Source organism: Lycorma delicatula, chromosome 4 (genome assembly GCF_047948215.1).
Source record: "Lycorma delicatula isolate Av1 chromosome 4, ASM4794821v1, whole genome shotgun sequence".
Lineage (NCBI taxonomy): Eukaryota > Metazoa > Arthropoda > Insecta > Hemiptera > Fulgoridae > Lycorma > Lycorma delicatula.
In genome coordinates, this window is record NC_134458.1 from 189,059,307 (window position 1) to 189,082,527 (window position 23,221).

Sequence of the window (23,221 nt, forward strand, 5' to 3'; positions counted from 1 at the left end):
GAATCCGGTCTGGTCTACAAGGGAAAGGCGGACAGAACTCCTACTCCCACTCAGCTCCAGAGTGGGAGCTACAGTATTATGTAATTATATACTATTTACTATATATATGGAAGAAAGCAAATAAATGTCACGCAGAGTCCCGCGTGACATTTATTTGCTTTCTTCCATCGTCGAGATGCCGCTATACCTCAATGCTGCATGGGAATACATGCCCTCGGCAGTGCAGTCGCCATCCCGCCGACAATGATGTTTGCTCATTCAAAACCGCCCTCGTCAAAACGGCGCTAAAACACACGACTACCTACCTCTAGCAAATCAATTGCCTAGGTGGTCTCTAGCCACCCGGGTTGCTACTCTACTATACCCCTTCAGCCGTTCTTCTCAAGGCGAGGAAACGGAGGAAGCCAGCCACAATAGTCCATTCCTGCGAGTCTTCCAGTTGACTCGCAGATCAAAGAAGGAATCCACTCTATCAAGTTCCCTAACGACTCTACTACGTTCAGCCCCGTACCGGGGGCAAATATAAAGGACATGGTCCACAGTGTAGATTTCGCAGTCAATAGAAATTATTATCCTTGAATAATCAAAAGGACGGCTGGGTACTGGTACTGCAGATGAGGAAATATAAATATGCTGGTGACCAGCGGAGGACAGTTAGTATGTTTTCAGGTTTGAATTCGGTGCAGGGTGCGATAAAAGCGATCACAGAAGATAACTGGTAATAACCGAGTGAAGATTGCGTCACAGTTATTCACTTTTGGACAATGGTTGAAAACAAGAAGCTCATCGGTGAATAATTTATATTGAGGAGTGAAAGAGACAATATTGTATTCATTCATAAATTATAGGGTAGTTTGTTCTTTTGTAAACAGTAAAAGTGATAATACTTGCAGAAAGTGAATTGTATGAATTTTAGATTTTTTTTTTTTTTTTGAGGTTTTTAGGGGCATCGACTACTTTGGTCATTAGCCCCAACCCACTTCAAAAAAAAAAAAATAAAAAAAAAAGGTTCAATTATTCACATTCTTATGAATTAAAAATGTTCAATAATTTACATTCTTCTAACTTCGAATCCAGAATATTACTTTCTAGGCTTTCCTTTCGGCCATCCTTTTTTACGTTTCTCCATTCTTCTGATGGCCTCAACCTCTGATGACAGCGTATCTGAGGCCTCAGACATGGCATCGTCTTCCTCTATTTCGGATGCCAGTGACGTTCTGCGGCTGACGTCAGTTGATGAAGGTTTCGTCGGTGTTGTTAGCATCTTTGCTAGGGAATCTAAACTAATAAGCGACGATGTCTCCGCGGCGGATGAACCGGACTCTATCTCTACTGCAGTACTGGGTCCAGCTGAAATAGATGCTCTCACTGAAGCTGATCTTTGCGCTTATGGAGGCTCTATTGGTACAGGTTTTATATTCTCTACGTCTGGTGGTTTCTCAATAATAACTTGCACCTCCATTTCCGTAGATTCAGATTTTCTTGTCACAATTTCTTTAAGCTTGTGACTAGACGACGGAGTGATCCGTTTCTCTTTGCTAGATAAGTCAAGATTTGTTATTCTTACTTCAGTTGGTGGCTTAGTAATTGCAGGTTTAGCTGGTGATTTAAACTGTGCTGGTGCGTCTCTCATGTCAACGGCGTCAGACGGAGAGTGAGCCTTCTCATGTTTAGTTTGTTCCATCTGATGAGTCGACTCAATCTTTGAATCAATGATTCTTTCAATCATCGTCGCAAGACTTAGAGCCATCGTGTTAAGCAACTGCTCCACGTTAATTTTAGATGTGGAAGGGGCAGTCGCTGCTTCTGCGTAAGAAGTCGATGGTCGTGGTGTACGCTGATTAACTATTTTCTTCGCTTCAGGATAATTGACCTTCTGAAGCGTTTTAACTTCCTGAATTGCTGTTTCTAATTTATATGTAGGGCAGTTTCTTGAACGACAATTGTGATGCCCTTTACAGTTAACGCAGGTTGGAGGGTCTTTACATAGGTCACCCTCATGTGTTTTTTCTTCACATATACATATTTTCTGCGCTTCACATCTTGCTGCTATGTGTCCGAATCGTTGACACTTAAAACATCTCATCGGCTGCGGAATAAATGCTCGTACATCAAGCCGATGGATGCCAGCTCGTACCTTTTCAGGAAGATTCGGCCTATTAATGTTAAAACATGCGAGGCCGAAGGAACAACTTCACCATTTCTTCGCATGGTTAGTCTGCGACACTGAGCCACTCCCTGACTCGACATTTCTTGTAGAATTTCTTCTTCTGTACAATTAAGAAGATCGCGACAAACAACAACTCCTCTGGATGAGTTCAGTGTGCTATGCGGTTGAGCAGAAACCGCAAATTCACCGATCTTCTTCAACGCCTGGACTTTCTGTCTTTGCACGTCGTTGATAGTTTCGACGTGCAATCCATTAAAAGTCTTTCGGATTTCTTTAACGGGACCACCAGCACAATTTGTAATTTCTCTTGCGATTAAGAATGGACTAACTTTTTGGAAATTTCCATTCTTCTTTGTAATAATTTAAAATCTTGGCTTAGGTACACTATAGCCATATAAACTTTTACGTAAATCTTTACTGATTCTATCAGCATTTTTCTTGACTTTGTCACACTCTTTGCCCTTTTTCCTCTTCGCTTGTGGCGAATCGGAGGATTCTAAACGAGGGTGTTTACGTGGACCCTCTGCCACGTTTGATTGTTCAATATTCATGAACGGTTGATTCCTTCTGTAGCAAGGCTAGCCGCCGGCGTACACCCCCACTCCAGGGCTACTAACCTTGGAGGTCCGATCCGGTACTCCGGTGAAACCGGCATATGTCCTGGCAGAGAGCGGATGCGCAGTCTCTGCACTGACTCCAGGCTCCTACTCACCGAAGCTTTCAGAGCTCCCATGCACCGACATACATGGGCACCATTGCTACATGCTTGCCATCGCAGGGGGCATGTGGACAACGGAAGGGTCTCCTTACACCTGCAATAACATTGACCCTGGCCGCCACATCGCCAGCTCTAAGAGTGGTATGACTCCATTTCCAAATCGTTTATTATTCCATTTCCTGCAGGTAGCCGAAAAAACCAGTCCGTTTAGTGACCTGAAGTTGGAAACAGGTCAAACTTAAAAAAGCATAACTGAGGAATTTACTCGGAACCCCGTTAGCCAACTATATGTAATAATGTACGATTAAATTTAGATTTAGATTTTTCTATTGTTATCTTATTGTTAATTCGATATTAGTTTTTATTAGTCCTTATAAAGTTTTTGCTAAATCGTATTGATTTTTGGTGTTTATAATCTAATTACTATTAAATTAATTTTGTAACAAATTTTAATTACTATTTTGTACATTATAAATTATTTAATAGGTTGTGTTAATAAGAATTTTTTTACGCGTGCTCTGGGAGTGTAATGACGAAACGTAATTATTATTTTATATTTTTATTTCGTTATTTTATAGAAACGGATATTACAATAACTGAAACAGTTATAATAACAACGCAATACGAAGTATGTTCAGTTACAACTCAAGAATTGACGTCTTGGTTTATTGCTGAGCAACGCCCAATAAGCCCACAGGGCAACTAACCTAACGCCGAATCAATGGAATGCACCGCATAATTCTAAATCATACTGCACAGCGATTTTCTGAACGCGCTGTATTTCTAGTAGATATAAAAAAATGATTAATTTGTTGGAATAATTAATATTGGAGGGTATATATTCCCGAATGAAAGTTATTGATATGGTAAACATACTACTCTATAATTTTAAATTATTTTTTTAATTTAATTTCACAAGAAAAACGTGTTGTTGAACCAGATATCTATCTCTTAAAAATTAATAAACATTGAAGAAAAAAAAATTTTTTTTTTTATAATTATGTTTGCATCCTGACAGCAAAGAATTAAATAATTTATATAATTAATTATAAATTTCCTAAAATATTTACTAACATTGAATTAAAAAAAGTACTTGAGCATTAAAATATTTAAATATCATTACAGGATTTAATAAAAATGATGTAAAATTGTATTAAAGAATACAATTATTGTTATTCCAATATTGTTATACCGAAAGCAAATTTTCATCCGCTTTTTTTTTACTTCAGTTTTAGTTTTTTTTTTACTATTCTTCGTCCGAATCGGAGATACTTTTTCTTTATTATTATGTATAGAAAAGAATGTCATTATATACGTTATCAGATGGTACTACATACAGATAGAGTGTAAGAGACCTCTGGAATTTACATTTAAGCAAAAGGAAAAGCCCCTGCTTAATATTCAGATCAGTATTCTGAGTTTCCAAGCCTGTCGCAAGCTTACTGAAACTGTATCTTCTTTAGTGGCGTAACCGAAGGAAGTGAGGAAGATGGTTTTCTTCTCGTCTTTGCATGTTGAAACTATTGGGTGTAAACTTATGTGTATGTACAATTAGATATTTGTATTTGAATGTGAGTGCGTATTTATGTATATATATATATATATATATATATATATATATAAATGTATTTTACTTTTATGTTAATAGGTCATATTCAACAGTGTGCATTGGATTATATTACAACAATATGTAACTATTGAAATGTAACACTTCCAGTCATTATTTAGATGTATGCTATTTGTAAATTATAACTTCTGTGAAAATGGATATAACCTATTCATAAACGTGGTTCTTTAGAAGACAAAAAATTTATTTCTCATCTCTACAATGTAAATAATATATGTTGATTTTACCTTTCAAGTTTAACTTCTTGTTTTTCAACTATTTTAAAATCAGAAATTTTATTTCTTTTTTACATAATTATCCTAATTTGATCATTTATTGAAATTTTAAACATATTTACTTAAACTCTAATCCGAGATCATGATTTCAATAGTTAAACAATTATCAGTTAGGTATTACGTGAAATTTAAAAAGATTTTTAAAGAGTAAACAAAGAATAAAAATAAACAATATTAATTGAAAATTAGATAGTACATACGAAAGAAACACTATAAAACAAATATTTTTTTAATCGGGACTTTAGATTAAAGTATAAAAATAAAATAAAAAATAACTCAAATAACTGTTCATTTTAGCGAATCCCAATAAGTGTAAATTTGAGTAACGTTTTGAGGGAGATAGGATTGGATCGGAGGGATAGAAGATTTATTAAGGAATTACACGTAGGACAAAAAGTCCAGGTAAAGAAAGTCCAGGAGGAATAGAAGGGGAAGAAACAGAAGCAGTAAAGATGGGAAGAGGAGTTAGACTGTGACGCTGCATGTTACCAATCATTTTTAACATTTATGGAGACCAACTAATTGAGGTAAATTTGGAAGATTTAAGGGATTATATGACAGTAGGAGGAGTAAAGATAAAGACAATTAAGTTTGCGGATAACCAAGTAGTAATGGCTGCAGAAAAGCTACAACAAAAGATGGATAGAATAAGCAAGGTAGGAGAAAAATACGGAATGAGAATAAACGCTGAGAATAAATCCAAAGTAATGAGAATATCGAGGTAATACGGTGCAACAAAATTTACTATTGAGAAGGAACAATTAAAACAGGTTGGTAGTTTTAAATACCTTGGAAGCACAATAAAGTCTGATGGAAGTTGCACTGAGGAAATTAGAAGAAGATTAATTTCAAGTAGTAAAATGGCGTTTAGCAAGGTTTGAAATCCGCATATAACAAAACGTATACCTATTGATCAAAGAAAGAGATTTGCAAGATGTTTGTTTGGAGTTTAGTATTATATGGTGGAGAAACATTGACAATAAAGAAAAGAGAAACTCAATATCTGGAAAGTTTTTAAATATGGCTATGGAGGAAAATGGTTGCTATCAACGGGCGAAGAAAAAGTAACTAATGAATAGATCTTAACAAATATAAATGAGAGTAGGAGTGAAATTAAGACAATATAAATAAGAATAGCTAATTGTATTGGCCACATCATAAGATATGACTCTATTCAAAAAGTAATAATTGAAAGAATGATTGCGGGTGTGACGAGAAGAGGAAGAAGAAGGATAGGAATGTTGGATGATTTGAAAAGTTGCTATAATTTAAAAGAAAAAACTCATGACAGACCATCATAAAGAATGCTGTTTCTATATACCTGTCAACACACAGTTCCATTGAAGAAGACGAAGTTATTTAAACATCCAGTAAAGGCTGCTGACAACGACTTTTATGAGTAAAGAAAACATGATCCCTGATCTAATCAATGAGACATCACCGCCTATGAACAAAATCTTAAGGGCTGGATAAGATGGAGTTTAATGTGCTTATCGTTGAACATTTTTCCAAAAGATGTGTAACAAATTTAAAATTCAACAACACTATTTAAATGTCGATGCCCTATAGTTGTTCAACATAGAAATTTCGTTTTACTATTGATTAAATAAGTTTGCCAACAAGTAATTCTTTTTTATTACGTAAGATACGTAAATTAAACTTAACTTTAATGTACTGTATTAACCTATAAACTTTAATGTATGTAAAGTATTTCAGGTACATAACGCACTAGTCATAACTACTTTGTATGAGCGTATGCTCATACATACTTTGTATGTTCTCTGTACTGTTAGTTTTTATGATGAACAGAGTGAAGATGAGGTAATTATCACATTTGTTTCATTACAGCAAGATTAGATTTCGCTCAGTGAAAAATGCAACGGGGCAAAAAGGCCATTTCATATTGCCTTTTCTTTAATAATCCTTACTTTATATGTTTTTTACGCTGGAGTTTAGTTGTTATTTACAACCGTATAGTTCATCTACAACTATAAAAATAAATACACGTCAAAAGATGGTAAAATTTTGGAATGCGAATATGTCAGAGAGGAAATTTTTTTAAATTTATACAGTTTAAGTAGGATTTTTTTCTAACTTATTAAATGTAGTACAATTTCTAAATTATGATTTCAAAAATACAGTAGAATTTTGATTGGCGTTAATGTAAATCTTACATATAAAGCCGAAAATTTGTTTGCAAGTTGTGTAAGAATCAACGACCGATTGCTTTCAAATTTGCAAGGAAGGTCTTAAATCATAGACTGTGGCCCTAGCTCCCTTGGGGGTGAAGTTATCAAGTAAAAATATTCATTAAAGAAAAAGATTAATAATTAAAAATTAAATTAATTTCTTTTAGCATGGCAACAAAGATAAGTTTTGAAGTTTTCCTCGTCAAAGGTCTCTGTACTTCAGTTACCATAATTACTACTATTCTGTATTTTGTAAATTAGTTACTTTTTCAGATTTCTATGATGCCTGAATATTTTAATTATTATTTATCAGTATTATTCTCACAACCATGACCCATCAATATTACCCTCACAACCATGAGGGTAACGAACGATGCGGAAGCCCTGGCAAAACGGGAATGGTGAATCTGCGGGGATCCAGGAGGCGGGACTTATATACTTGTATACAAATAAATTAGCATAATTATAATTTTGATATGTTTTTTTTACTTAAGGTAGGGAAAAGGAGTAAAACCTGGGTATTTTTTAGTTCTGAACATGTTACATCTTTGAACTTTGTAAGATGTTCATATCATCTACGCGCGCGCGCACACACACATACACACAAATGTATATATATATATATATATATATACACACACACACACACACACACACACACATTCATACATCAGTATATGTAGACACATTCATGTATGTATAATTTCAGTTGACGTGTAGCATAATTTAATTAATTCTAATAGTTCTTTCAATTTCATATTCATTTTCATGAGTAATATAATTATTTCCATCTAAAATATCAGCGATTCATTTATTTTATTTATGCAATATCAGTAAGCTGACGCGTAATATCAGTTATCAATAGATGATAATGAATTTTGTAGCCTTTGAAAAATATCATGCCTGACTGAGATTCGAACCGGAACTTCCAAATGAAAGGCAGAGACCATTCCCCCACGGAAATTGACATTGTTTTTATTGTACAACTGTACATAATTAATTGAAACAAATAATTTGTAATCTACAAAGAGAAGTTTATCAGAAAATACAGTTTTAACTTGTTTGCGCTTGTTATAAATTTGGCTACTCTGAGTAATATTCATTCGGTTAATAAACAAAAGTTATGAATTAATTGAATTCGTGTACGCGAAAAAATAAAAAATGCGGTTTGCTTATTTAGCGCAGTGCTCAAAATGTTCTACCTGCGCCTGTTTTATGGATGAGAGAAATTTGTTTACTCTCACAAAATATGCATTAACCCTATACTTTTAACCTCCAAATTGTTACAGATATCTTTAAGAAGTTTAAATATATGCTAGCCAGATCGTCCAACTTTAAATGATTTTCCCGTTTTAACTGCCCTCACACAGTTGCAATAGTTTTCAAATTTATTTCACCGATTGGAAATTTCAAATGATCATTTTTTTATACATAAAATAGCACCACTGACTCTATTTCAGATGAATACGAGATAATATGTCAATTTTGAAATTGGATGGAATTGAGGTTCAGAATGTAACATTCGATGGAGCTTTTTAAATATGGTTGCGGTGTTATAGTTAGTTTAGTAAATTTTTATCTTTCCCCATTTCAAATTATTATTTTTTTGTTTTATAACAGAGTGGATTCAGGTAGCTAGCTTTTTTATGAAGTTTCATCTAACCTGTTTTTTTTTTTTTTTTATTATACAACTTTATTCAAATACTGTATTTTTCTGAATAAAAAAACTCAAATATTTTTATTTTCTTCACATTTTATATTCCTTTTTTGTCATTTTTTCTTTTATAAAATGTATGTACTATTAAATTAATACTTTATCAGCATTATTTGAATAAATAAAACTTTCCTGTTTGTAACATTTTTCTCATTTTTTTTTTGAAACGTATATTCCTTGTTTTTATGTTTTATAGAATACAACTGGCGTTTTTAAATTTGTTTATTAAAATATGTTCAATTATTTCAATTCATTTGGATGGAAGTATTTTTTAACAAAAGTTCTTTGATTCTTATTTTTATTGTTTTTTTGGTCGGTTTATACATGATTTTTTCACTTTCCAATAATCATTTTAATTGTGTATTCATGCACAGTATTCCTAAATTTGTATATCATTTGTAATTTTTTTCTTTAGCATGCTATACTAGAGGAACTTTTTTTCATATTATTTACTACTCAAAAAACATTTTTGTAATAAAATTTCTTTTGTTCTTATTTTTTCGTAGGAAAACATTATTTCGATTTTTTTTATTATTAAAGCGTTCAATCGTACGACCTTTTTTAAACGTATCAATTCAATATATTGAAAACTTTTACGTTGAATAATTTCTTCTTGAAAAGATTACCGAATATAGTATTGAAAATTTATGAATATATGCAATGAAAGGTTTGTTAATTAAAGGGAAATCTGTTAAATACGAATTTGAATTAAATCGTTAGGTGTTAATAATTTATTTAATCATTTTTATTCGGCTGATGCGTTTTTTTTTCTTCATTTATATTCATTTTGCATTTTAGTTTCATCATAGCATATTTGTAAAATGATCCTTCAATAAATTGTTTTAATCTTATCCATAATATTCTGTTTACCCTAACCTACGCATGGTCATCATTTCTACCAATCTTGCCATACTTTAATCTATAAGTTTTCATCAGATCTTAGTTTCCAATAATCGCATTTTTTTAACGTATCGTTTTTAATTATTAGCTTCTAATCTTTAAATACTAAAAAGATAAATAATTAAAAATAATCAAAATGAGGTCTCAACATAAAAATATTTCTTATTGCAATCTATATAAATCGTGATGGCTTTAAATTCTTAACAGTATTTAATGTTTTATTTTTTACCAACTTTTCGAAGAAAAGTACGGTATTACATTCGGTCGCATGGTTGGAGTGGAGAGTGAAAATAATATCTTTGCGTTTTGAAGTACGAGTATGAAAAAACCATTCGTTTAAATTGGGGTTTCCATTTATATAGTGCGATAATTTTATCGCGCTCTACATGCACTACTTGAACCGTTTCTAAGGAAGGGTTTGCGTAAATTATCACCGCTGACAGGAATATCGTACGGGAGAGCACAGAATGTCACAAAGAAATTAGGTCTACTTGCACACCGACTATTGCATACAAGAAATGAAACCACCAGACACTGTTAAAAGAATAAGGTACTGCCAGTGGTTTATCATCCAGGTGGAAAGTAATGGGATTGGCATACTGTACTTCACTGAACCGAATATATTATTTCGCATTAGCATATCAAACTCCACCGACGTAAAGGTGATATTCAGCCCTACAAGCGACATTTCCACTCAGATTATCACAGAAATGACTGTAAAATATACGAAGGGTGGCTGAAATGTAATACACAGTCGCTCATGACTCGCAAATGAGCAAAGAAGAGAGTCAAATGAACAAGCATTGCATAAAAGTACACTTTATTTGCTAGAAAAATTTAGTTTAATTTTTCCGTGTAGTAATTATTTACAACTATATACCTTTCCCTCAACGATGTACCAGTTTTCTCATTTAGTCAATGGAGAAATCTGGAGGTCTTTTCTTGATCCATGACCTCACTACGTCCTAATACAAAAAGAACTACGTCCTCTATTCATGGGACAAAATTTATATTTTCCAGATTTCAAGTAGTTAGTCGCTTACACCTGTTTGGAATCCCAGAACATGTCAAGAAAATTCCTTTTTCAGAGGCTTGTGTTTTAAACTTTTTTGATTGCGATTAGCTGTAGCCCCGGTATTCTATTAAATGCAGTTTTTATTCTGGGTCTAAATGATGCTCACAAGTTTCATTTTACGTCGTAATATTTAAAAGAAAGTCATTTCACTTCCGTCACGATAACGGTTCAATAGCGGTTTGCAACATTCTTTGATCTTTTCTGTGAATTTTTACTGTAGCGTTGTTGTGCAGTAATGTGTCCTTCTCGTTCTTTTTGATATACCTCTCTGGGTGGCGATACGTTTTTGTGTGATGGGTCAGTCATTTTGAATCGGTTCATCCACCCCCTTTTGCAGCTTCTCATCAGACACAGAAACTGGTTGGCCACTGCAACATTCATTCCCAGTGTTTGCGTTACCAACTTCTGATGCACGAAACTGTATTGTCCATCTACCCGTCTATATTTCGATCACCATAAAAGGTTTTTAGACGTCGATAAACAAAAATCTACTATCGTTAAAAATTCATCACTGCATGTTGTTTTAGATGAATTGACATAGTAGGCGTACTCGACACCAAGATAATGGCGACTGAGAGAAAATGAGAGGAAAACAACTTTTGAAATGTTAGAAGTAGGGAAGTAAAATTACAAGATGACAGCACTAATCGCTTTGTCCGACATTTTTTCTCCCGTTCTGTTTCAGTGTGAGCCACTGAAATTTGTACATCATCCCTTCCTTGTACATCATTACAGAAAGTCTAATAAAAAAGAAAGTAACTGTGATCAATAATTTTGTACCTTATCATCTTCATATCCAATTGGTTAAATAAACACTTTTCCCATTTAGTTGGACAAGCAGTTTAAATAAGTATATAATTACTTCTTAAATTTTATTTTCATAATGATGTTTGAATTTGTGTTAATTATTCTGTACACATTTTCATGATTATTTTTACGAAATAATATTTAACTTTTACTGTTATTATTCTTCTGTAATATTTTACCCATATAAGGAACTCTGTAGTAAACATTTAAAATAAAACCTTTTCAGTACCCTTTTGATGAAATAAAAAAATGGTTAGTTTTTTTGATTTGAAAGATATTTTGTCTACTACTACCTTTCACTTTGGTAATTTATTTTTTTACTAGATCGTCGTATTTTCGCACCATGTAATTATAAAAAATCGTTAAATTACTATATTGCTAAAAATTTGTGTAAAGATTCGAGCGTTATAAAATGCGCAATAAACATTTTTATTTAAGATCTGGGTAAAATAAAAGTAAAAGAAATTTCCACATAATTGATGATTATAAGTTTAATATACGTGATTTATTCATATAATATTTTTGCATTGTTTTCTGTTACAAAAAAACTTTAAAAAATTAAATTGTTGTCTTATAGGATAATTTTTTATTTACTTTTTTTTTCTTACAAGTAAAATTGTTACAAAATATTTCAGGAACTTTATACCTCTGTAATATAATATGATACAGAAAACACATATTGCAGAGAAAAACTGCTGTAAACGTTTTTTATTTTAAAATATTCCATTATTTTGATGGAAAACCGTGTTTTAATGATTATTATAATGGGCATACTACTTGTAAAATTCAGAGCATGTAAACACAATTAAAGATAAAGTATACACACAGATATATATATATATATATATATATATATATATACGTGTGTGTGTGTGTGTGTGTGTTTACTTGTTATCAATACATCGTTAATTAAACTTCTGCCTACCACAGATGATATACCCATAAACTACATCCCCTATGTTCGTGATTTATTTCTAATTTTCATCATGACGATCAGTTCGTCAACTTAACGAAATTTCTTTCGTTTAATTCAGTTGCTAAAATAAATTGGAAAATGAAATTTTTCTGAAAAGCCTTTTACCAAAATTCTCTTTAAATTTAAACCTAGATAGCCGTTTCAATTGTTAAAAAAATTTTCAATAGACACGCGTAAAAATGTATAAATAGAAAAAAATAATCTCAAATAAAAAAAAAAATATTAATTGACAAGTAAAAATTATTTACGAAACTCTACTAAACAAGTATTTTTATGTTTTATTTTTTTGTATACGAATAAAAATATAAGTAAAAATTTAAACGATTCTATTATTTATGTCTTGGGCAATCCCAGTAGAAACGTAAAGTTAGCTTAAAAACATATAATCCTCAGATTAAAATTGTTCACAAAGATTTTTTTTTTGTTTGCTTGGCATTTCTCCCGCCACCACCCCATTCGGTTGCCCTAGAGCATACGACCAAATTTCTGTGTCACAAATGGCTACTGAACCCCTCGAAATAGTTTAGCGACCAGTATCCTAAATAGCTGCTAGCGCTTATCTAACAGTGTGAGCGGACTAAACGTGGTACCATAACCACCTGCTTACGTGTCCCTACCGCTTAATTGTCATATATATGCTAAAATGGGTAGGCGCACCCGGTCAACTACTAAAAATATATATAACATCCATAAATAAGAATTCATTTCGTTTAGACTGCAATTCGCTACCACGCCTAGGTTGCTGATTGCCAGCAAGTACCTATCCACCATATTAAAGCGCTTGGAGCCTTAATTCACTGGTGATCAGCCATATATATATCTAGGTTAGCTTCCCATAGCAGTGCGATAGGAGTCTTTTCTCCTTAGGTAAACTACTGATGTCGGTTGAACAAAGAAACCGCATCAAGGAACTCCAACACGGTCTGACAATGCGGCTCTCGCCACATTGACTCGCCGCTTGTGAGTAGCCAATTTTCCTCTTGACCTCTAAATTCCAAGGTGGTCCGGTCTCTGGTCCCCCCTCAAGAGCATGGCAGTCAAATATAAGGTGTTCATTTGACTGCACCTCCACACAGACGCACAGCTCATCAGCTGCCAGGCGGAACCGAAACAGATATTAGTTTAAATTAACATGGTTGGTGAGCACCTGGGAACCTGTTGCCCTTAAAAACGAGCTCGAGGCATAAGATCCTGTATAAATTTATAAAAAGATCGTCCCTTAGTGGTGGTGTGCCATTGTAGTGCATCCATCGCGAGGCTCTGCAGCCTCTTCCGCAGGCGGGAGATGGGCAACTGAACGTAATTTTGATCCGGTGCATTGTGATCGCCGTTCTGCTCCGGTACTGGCCCGGCTCGAAACTGAATCCCAAATACTCGGCCTTCCGACCTCTTCGCAATTTCCACATGGCTGCCCGAACTTTCATCACTAAATCGATTGGGAGAGCCGTTCCCAATACGGTAGTAGCCTCGTAGGAGGTTGTTTTAAAAACACAAGTACATATAGTTAAGGCTATGCGCTGGGCACTCCTTAAATTTTGAAGATGTGCTCTATTCATATCTAACCTATGTGCCCAAACGGGCGCCGCGTAAGAAGTCATGCTTTTTTTTTGTACACCATGTACATTTGACGGCCCGACAATCTATAGTCTTTCCGAGCAATCCTCCTACGTATGTGCATCACTGAGATGGCGTCCGCTGCTACTTACTTAATCTGGTTGCTAAAAAAAAAACTTCTCATCAAACAAAACACCTAGGTAATTATGAACTCTAACTCAGCTGATTACACAGCCTTTTTATACTTAATGTGGGGGTTACGACTGTACGATAATTTGTCTGTACCCTTGAGAAGCATGTACTTCGTCTTAGGCACAGAAATCCTTAAATATTGCATGTTCATCCAGCCCTCTGTTGACAAAGTCGCCTGCGCTCGATCTTCTAGCTGCTGTGGTGAGTTACCACGAATTAAAAGGAGACATTCTTCGACGAAAGCCTGGGCCGTGACCCCTTCTGGGAATGTCAATCCCAGAAATTCGGCAAAAACCAGGTTCCACAGCAAGGGGCCGAGAACGGAATCCTGCGGGCTACCCCTGGTGACGGATTTTTCCACAACTAGGTGCGCATCTTTAAACAGAGCCGAGCGGTTAGACAAGTTGTCACGTACTGCGGCCTGTAGGACTACGGGAACATTGCGGCGTTCCAACTCATAGAGGACAGAACTCCACCACAAGGAAGTTCTGTCTCTATGTCTCCCGTATATAGCGATAAAATGTCCCTATAACACTGAAATTGCATACAATGAGCTCAGACGGGCCCAGCGTACAACATGATGGCCTCACAAACACCTTTATAAAGAACCCGCATGGTACGGAAATTCAACTCCCAATCAGGGTGGACTACCCTACAAACACCAAAGAAAGCATCAGTTGCCTTCCTTGCGACATACTGTAGGTGCTCCTTGAATTGAAGTTTCTCATCAAGGATTACACCCAGATATTTCTAATCCTGATGTCTACAGCTCAATGTGCAAAAGAACTACTGACAACAAGGGAACTGGACAAGATGACCTTGAAAATGAGCGGAGGAGATGACAAGATGTAGACAAACGCAAACAGGAGAACGCAGAAACTTCTCTGACGTCATGAAGCGGCCAATGTCGAAAGAAGAAATAATCGAGGCGGTGGACTACAACTGGCTAGCCAATTTGATGGCATAGGTGGAATTAGTTGACAATCCAATAACCATAAAAACAGACACATGCCGTTTTGTAGATCTAGCAGAAAAAGTAACGCCAGGGAATAAACACACAATACCCAACAGCAGCGGCGGGTGATGTCGTGGAGGGCAGCGTAAAACTTCTCGGAAACACAATGTACACAAACACCAGACATCTATCCCTGTACTATGACTCAACACAAGGAGAAATAACAACGAAACGAACAATCATGAAAGCAATGTTAAAGATAAAAGAGGAAACAATGCTACCATTTTTCGTTTTGCAGGGAGACAAATTGGGATAAAACGCGGAGAGGATGGCCAGACAAGCCATCCTCTCCGCACATCTTCGGCAAACAGGGTGACCGGGTCAAGGTTTTCAGGGAAGAACCCAATAAAAAACGGGACAGGAACTCTTTACCCGCAGAACATTCCACCCCCCGCAGTAAAAGAAAGTGGAATTGTAGTAATCAGAGGAGCAGGGAAGTCATATGCAGACCTGCTGCAGCTAGTCAAGAATACGTGACCAAGGAGGAAGTCGGCGAAGTTCTCCTCCTCAGAAAGGGAGCAGAGGAAGAATTACATATTAGAGTATAAGGCGCAGAGAAGGCTCTCTTGGGGGCGTACGTGGTAGAGGCATGAGGCATTAAGACCGAGACCCGGCTTCTGGGGTGAGCTCCAGGAACGACATAGTCGGACTTGGCCACCTCATCTCAGAGGTTAGAGGCAGGCAAATAACAAAAGATCCAAACCGGCGGGCTGATCTGTCGTACCGGACGTACTCCCGGCTGCTGACGGGAAGGCCCGTTTGAGTTAAAAGTACAACCTCCTGGGCTGTGCTATTCTTAATCTTTCAGTATCCAGATCAGGGAGTAGGAGAGAAAAAGAAAAAAAAACCGTTTATTCACAACTGTATTTCATACATCAAATTCAACTTTATGATACCATTTCAATTATTTCCTCAAAGGATTGCTATATGATGCTGATTGGTCTTAAGAAAATAAAAATTTAAGTGAATAGTTAAAAGGAAAATTAAAAAGAAAATTAATAGTTTATAGTCTTGAAATGAATGACTTAAAGAACTAGTGCCGACCATTTCGTTCGGGAAAATCTTTAATGAAACTTGAAGTAGTTAACACATTTATGTATTAGTAAAGCTATGTTATAAAATTCTGTTACATAGGCTTTAAGCAATTTCATTTTAAGTTAGAATGTAAAAAAGAAATTAAAAATAGTTACTTCTGTATCAATTTGAGTACGTTGAAAATGTAAAGTTTATCGATGTAGTTGACATATCACCAATCAACGATATACTTGGTTTATAAAAATCATTTTTTAAACAAAATAGTAAACTTTTTTCCATTCTACATGTTTAGAAAAAGAAATATAATCTACACTTAGTCAAAATCATTTACACACAACAACCAGTCTTTGATATTTAATAAAAATACGTTAATTTTTTATGTAGGTAGAAATATTTCCGTTTATTAAATAATATTAAGTTTTTATTTTATTAAAAATTCCAATTATTCACCTTCATAGTCGGTTTGAAAAAGTGGAACAGAGAAAAATAAAAATACAATAAATGTTTTATAAAAAGATTTTTTAAGTAGTATTTAAAAAGTATTAAATCGTAAAAATTCAATTAATTTCTGATTGAATTTTAACATAAAAGATTATTTTTAATTAGATAAGTGGGATAAAGTAATTTTAATTTTAACTGAAATTTTTTACGAAATTTATCTTTTGAGTAAATAGTTTTTCACATTAAATAAAATGTCTGACGTAGGTAATATTCTATATAATATCATCATGGATTGTAACAGTTTTTACAAGTGTGTGCGCGTGCACACACACACATACATCCAAAAGAACAACAAAATTCACAAAAACATAACCTTCACCGCTAAATACGGAAAGAACAAAAATGTTAATTTTTTTTTAATTTTACAGTCACAAAACATGGAAAAAATATAACTGAAAATCTATAGAAAACCTACCACAACTAAAATAATCATACATAACTCTTTAACACTATGTACATCGTAACTTTCAGCTTTCAGAACCTACGCATACAATATTTCACATTCGCACAAAAGCTACTGGGATGTTGCTCTATTCGTTCAATAAAATATTTATTTGAACCCCAGAGATTTAACCAACACTGATAGACAAACTCTCACAGAAATTTCACATAGTATAAAACAAACAAAATAAAAATATATATTTAGTACACGCACACGAGGGCGCGCGCGCGCACACACACATTGGACAAAATTCCTACTAATTAAAAAATAAAAGTATACGTTATATAAAACCTCACATTAACAATCAAATCATTTCATTAGGGTACACAGCTTTTTACTACAAAAAGTTTTCACATTTAAGAATTCAATAGTTTAATTTGGGGCACCTAATTGAAATAAGCTAAAACATCCGCAAACATCAGCGGAATGAAAATTTATAAATAATAACAAAAGTGACTAAATTGCCGCTCTAAACAACTCGAAATATATTTTAAATTAACAACCAGAATTTTTAAATCGCGTTCGTTTTTCTCAAACTTTTATAACCAACAAATATTTTCAAACATCAGCACTACAACATATTCAATAGCAATGCAACAGTCAACCCTTTCAATAAGTCTCTGAAGAAACTTTTATTTTATTTTTAAAGTTAATTCAGAGGAAGAGATAAAATTTTTACGTTTAACTAAATAATATAATTTAATTGAAGTCAATTTTTTTTAAACTTTTAATTTTTAAAACACGGTACGGGTTATGGATCCTAACTTGCTCATCAGTGAGGCTTTATATTCCTAAATACTTTCTCCAATAGCTTTTTATTTAATTTATTCGTGGAGAAAGTTTATATAAAATAAATAATAAAGCCTGTATAATATTTTTTTAAATAAATTTTGATAAATATAAAATTTGAAATTATAAACGGCTGATTTTTTCATTAGTTGTGGAAACTTTTCTGTGTTTTACATGCTGTGATTTCATTCTTGTAAATTATTTAAAGGATCTAAATTAAAATAACGTTATATTTTAAGCAATGGATATGACTTCGTCTTTGTTAACTTTTTTTATTTTTTTTATTTACGCGATAAGAAATTTGCATTTATATGCACAGAAATTTTGAAATAAAAATTAATTCATGGATTACAATGATTTATAATTTTAATAATTTTTAATTAAAAATTAAAAAATATATTTCCTTTAGCGAAAAGTTTATTTTATTTAATTGTTGGAGATTGATTTTTTATAAAATAATTTAACAAAATAGAAATCGAGTAATTTTTTATTTTACAAAAAAATGTGAATTTTTAAAAAAAATTGTTGACTTTCCCCTTTTCGGATGATAGGTAAAAACTAGTGCCCGTACTTCTTCCTCTGCTGTTTACGGCACTTTTTATTTTCATCCAGGTCCTTCACTGTTCTCATTCTCCTTATTCCTTTCTTTAATAATTTACTCAACTAGTTTTTCTCCTACTGTTTCTTCATCGAATTTCTTAAACTTTATTGTTTCCATTTCTTAACAACCTTTGATTTCTTCTTTAAACCCGTTCACGTTTTCATCATAAGTAGAACATGATCAGTAACTGACACCCCACCTCGTAATCCACTGGCTTCTAAATAGCATTCCTATACCTTTCTTCTCAGGGGATTTCACGTATATTATTTTTATTGTAATATTTTATAGGGTAAAATTAAAAGATTATATTCAATTATGTTTATCATGGCTGAACAATGACTATTATTTGTTTGAATTATGAACCAACGAAATTAAGGTATAGAATTAATCCAAGGCGATTATTGATTCGAACACCACCTTCCATTACTTATCCTTTACCCAAATATTTCTATCATACTTCCCTCTCATCTTCTCTGACCACAGGATTCTAATTTCTTATCAGTACCTTACAGCAATCCTTTTCCAATTTTATTACATCAACAATAATAATCTCATACATCTTTTCAATACCTTTTTCTTCATACTTCGGTTTTGACATATTTACTTCTACTATAACAAAATCTTTTAGTAACATCCTAATCCTTAAAGTTATCAATCTATTATTTACGTAAAATACTTCCTGTACCGGTTTGCTACTTCATTCTTCATAATTATTACCAATCCATTTTATACTTTCTTTCGTCCAGAATAGAATCTGGTAACTTCTCTACTCTTTTTTCAGTGAATCTTAATATATCCATTTTTTTATCTTCATTTCCCTCTTGAGATTTTCAAACTTTCTACTCTGTAGTTATGTCTTGACATTCCAAATTCCTGTAAGCAAGCGGTCCTTTTACTTTTTTTGTTGCTTGTCCCGTTTATCTAAATGGGAAGCTATATTAACTCTGAAAGAGTTAACAAAAGAAACCAGCATCATAGAGTAATGCAATGAATTATCACTAGGATCTTTAATACAGTGGTTTTCGTTGCCTTTTATATTTTAATAACGTCGACTTCCTGAAGAAATTCTTTCGCTTTTGAAGACAATTACGCACTCTCAGGGCAATAGAGTCCCCAGAATCCACCACCGCTCATTTGCCCACTGAGGAGGCCGTTGGTACTTGTACTGCGGGAAACTACTTTTAACGGGAATAACTGGATCACATCTTTTGTTATGTGTATCTGGATCATTTGTTAGTCATGTGTAAATACTAGAGTCTGTTAATATATACTATTATTGCCTCCTCTTCACCTAGGAGATGAATAACAGGATTTTCCCTTTTCTGAATTTTTGACCTTAAAGATATTTCTTAGATTCTCCAGTATTTTTAGAGAGAATTATACGAGTATATTAATTTGTAAAAAAACTGAGTTAATGATAAAAAAACCTTAGGTGGCATTTACAAAAAAAAAAAAAACTAAACATATCGTCTGATAAAGCTATTTTCATTCGGTGTAGTATGGGATTTCTTCAATGATAATCAAGTAGAAAATGGAACAGAATTTAAAAGAAAATGAAATATTTGATAGTTAGGGCATTATTTGTATATAACTAATCAATAGTAGGTTATGTGTGCCTTAAAATATTAAAGGTAATTGTAGTCTTTTACTTGACCACTACAAAATTCTGTAATTCAGACTAAACTTATTTTTTGTATATCCATTAATATAATTATGTATATGTTGTCAAAACTTTCCAGCCATTGTTTTTAAAATATGTAAGTAATTTAACAAAATTACAAAAGAAAGTTGTCTATTATGATAAAATTATACACAGAGTGATCGTAAAGTTACGCAACTAATTTTTTCTGCTTTGTAAGAACGACAAATTTGTAAAAGATATTTTAATTAGGGTAATTTTTTGTGTGACAGAATAGTGTACGGTAGCACTGCTAGATCACGCTTCCAGGCAACATTAGGCGTGGCACCAAACAATTAGTTTAGTCCGAGTAGCAATATCCCTTACGCGAGAACAGCGCGTCTTTATTGTTCTGAGTTACTGCGAATCGAAATCGTACGCAAAGTATCAAAAAGAATTTTTAAGTGCTTTTCTAGATGCTAAAGTCCCAAAAAAATACACTATGTGTCGTTTATGTAATCGTTTCGGGATACAGGTAGTGTGCACGACCGTAAGTCTACTAAGCGATCAAATGTTTTAACTGACAACAGTCTGCAGACGATAAATGAAACACTTCTTCGTTCTCCAAAAAGGTCTCTTCGAAAACTTTCTAACCGGATTGGGCTATCTTACGGAAGTGTTCGTAAGGCTACTAAAGTTCTAAAATTACATCCATACCGGATTAACGTAAGTAATCGGCTCCAAGAACCAGGTAAGTAGAAACGAATGCAGTATTGTTGGTGGTTTAGAAGTCTCATTCGAAATGATATATCTGTTCTAGACAAGGTTTTCTCAGCGATTAAGCTTGTTTCATCTTAGCGAACATGTTAATAGTCAAAATTACAGAATATGGTCTTCAGGGAACCCACAAGTGTTCAGTGAACAGCCATTACATTCGCAAAAAATTGAGGTGTGGTGTGGTACATCTCTCCCGGGAATTGTTGGGCCTATCTTTTTTTCGGAGACCATCACAGCTGAACGGTATCAGGAAGTAATCGTGCATTTATAGCTTTGCTATGTGCTGATGAACGTTATTGCTGACTACAACAAGACAGAGCAACTGCACACACGGCGAACTGTAGTACGGGATTTCTTCGATGACTTGATAATTTCTCGTGGTCTATGGCCTTCTTGTTCACCTGACCTCAGTGCTCCCGATTTTGATTTGTGGAGCTTTTTGAAAGATATTGTGTACTAAAATAACCCGCATACACTTGATGAACTCAAACAAAATATTGAGGACTGCATATCAAATGTTACTGCTGCTGCACTGAAAAAGATCGCATACAATGTACAAAAAACGAGTTGATGCATGCATTGAAAGTCATGGTGGACATTTCCAGTTCTTATTATAAACTTGTAAGTAATACTTTTGTAAATTAATAAGAAGGCTTTCTAAAAATCAATTTATCATTTAGGTTGCGCGACTTTACGATCACCCGTTATTTTCCACGTACATACAACATAGAATTTTGAAACTTTTTATTAACTTTTAATATATAAAAGTTGTGTTGAAAAATTTTTAAGAATATATTTTTCGAATAGTTTTGATTTCTTCCAACTCGTTAAAGTAAAAGAATCTCTTGTGATTATCCTATCATATGTTTATGGAAGAAGACATAATCTTACGTTTAAGTTACGGTGTAAAACTTTTTATATTTCCTGTATTACTTTTGGTGAATGCTATACACTGAATGGGGCATGCTGTATTCTAAAGGGCACCTCAGAGTATAGAGATCTGTTTTCAAATATATATGTAATATTTCCTTTTGAAGATTATACATGTTATTTTGCAAAGTTTCTTTATGATGTTATTATTATACTTGTAAGAAGCAATCTACAAATCTTTTACTTAGAAATTCGTCGTATTTTTCTGTTAATTGTTAATGTATTTTTATTATCAGTTTTACATATATATATATATATATATATATATATATATATATAGTTTCTTTCTAAATCCAATGTTTTCTGTCATTTTTTTGTATCTGTGCTTAAGAAAGATAAATTTTTAGTGTTTAATAAAAGCCATTCTCCCTCTATGAATCATGAGATCTTGCCGATGGTGAGGAGCTTTAGTGCTCAGTGATACAAAGTAGCTGGACCGAAGGTGCAACCATATCGGAGAGGTACCTGTTGAGAGCCATTCTAAGGAATGATCGTTTATGAAACAGGGCAGCAGCTCTTTCAGTAGTTGTTTGTTAAGGGCGTAGGTCAGGAGGACTTAAACGGCCAAATCAGCATCACTCAATCTTCTGAGTAATGCGAAGCTGAATACAATGGAAAACTACGGGTTTTTTTCAAGAAAATGTAGTTCTCTGCATTTCCATGCAACAAAGATGGAAGCACCATCCTTGGTAAAATATTCCGGAGGTAAACTGGTCCCCCGTTCGGATCTCCGGGTGGGAACTACTAAGGAAGAGGTCACCAAAAAATTAAAAAATAACATTCTACGAGTCGGAGCGTGGAATGTTAGAAGTTTAAAAAAGGCTGGTAGGTTAGTAAATTTAAAGAGGAAAATGGATAGGTTAAATGTATATGCAGTAGGAATTAGGGAGGTTTGGTGGGAAGAAGAAAACGACTTTTGGTCAGGTGATTTTTAGAATAATTAAGTCGGCGTCAAATAAAGGGCAGGCAGGAGTAGTTTTCGTAATAAACAAGAAGATAGGGAAGAGAGTAGATTATTTCAAAACGCTAAGCGATAGAATCATTGCAATAAGGATAAAATCAAAACCTAAGCCGACAACGATTGTTAACGTCTATTTGCCTAGAAGTGCCCATGATGATAAGTAGAGCTTGTATACGAAGAAATTGATATAGCAATTAAACACATAAAGGGGATGAAAATCTAATAGTAGTTGGAGGTTCTAATGCAAGTATCGGAAAATGCAAAGAAGGAAATATTGTGGGTGAGTACTCGTATGGGCTGGGTAAAAGGAATGAAAGTGGGGACCGACTTGTTGAGTTTTCCACGACGTGTAATT

General features: G+C 33.8%; 1 protein-coding gene across 1 annotated transcript in view; it reads left to right on the forward strand.

Moving 5' to 3' along the window:
* LOC142322996 (uncharacterized) overlaps positions 1 to 23,221 on the forward strand; it is a 1,447,060-nt gene that overhangs the window by 1,114,340 nt on the left and 309,499 nt on the right. The window lies entirely within an intron of this gene.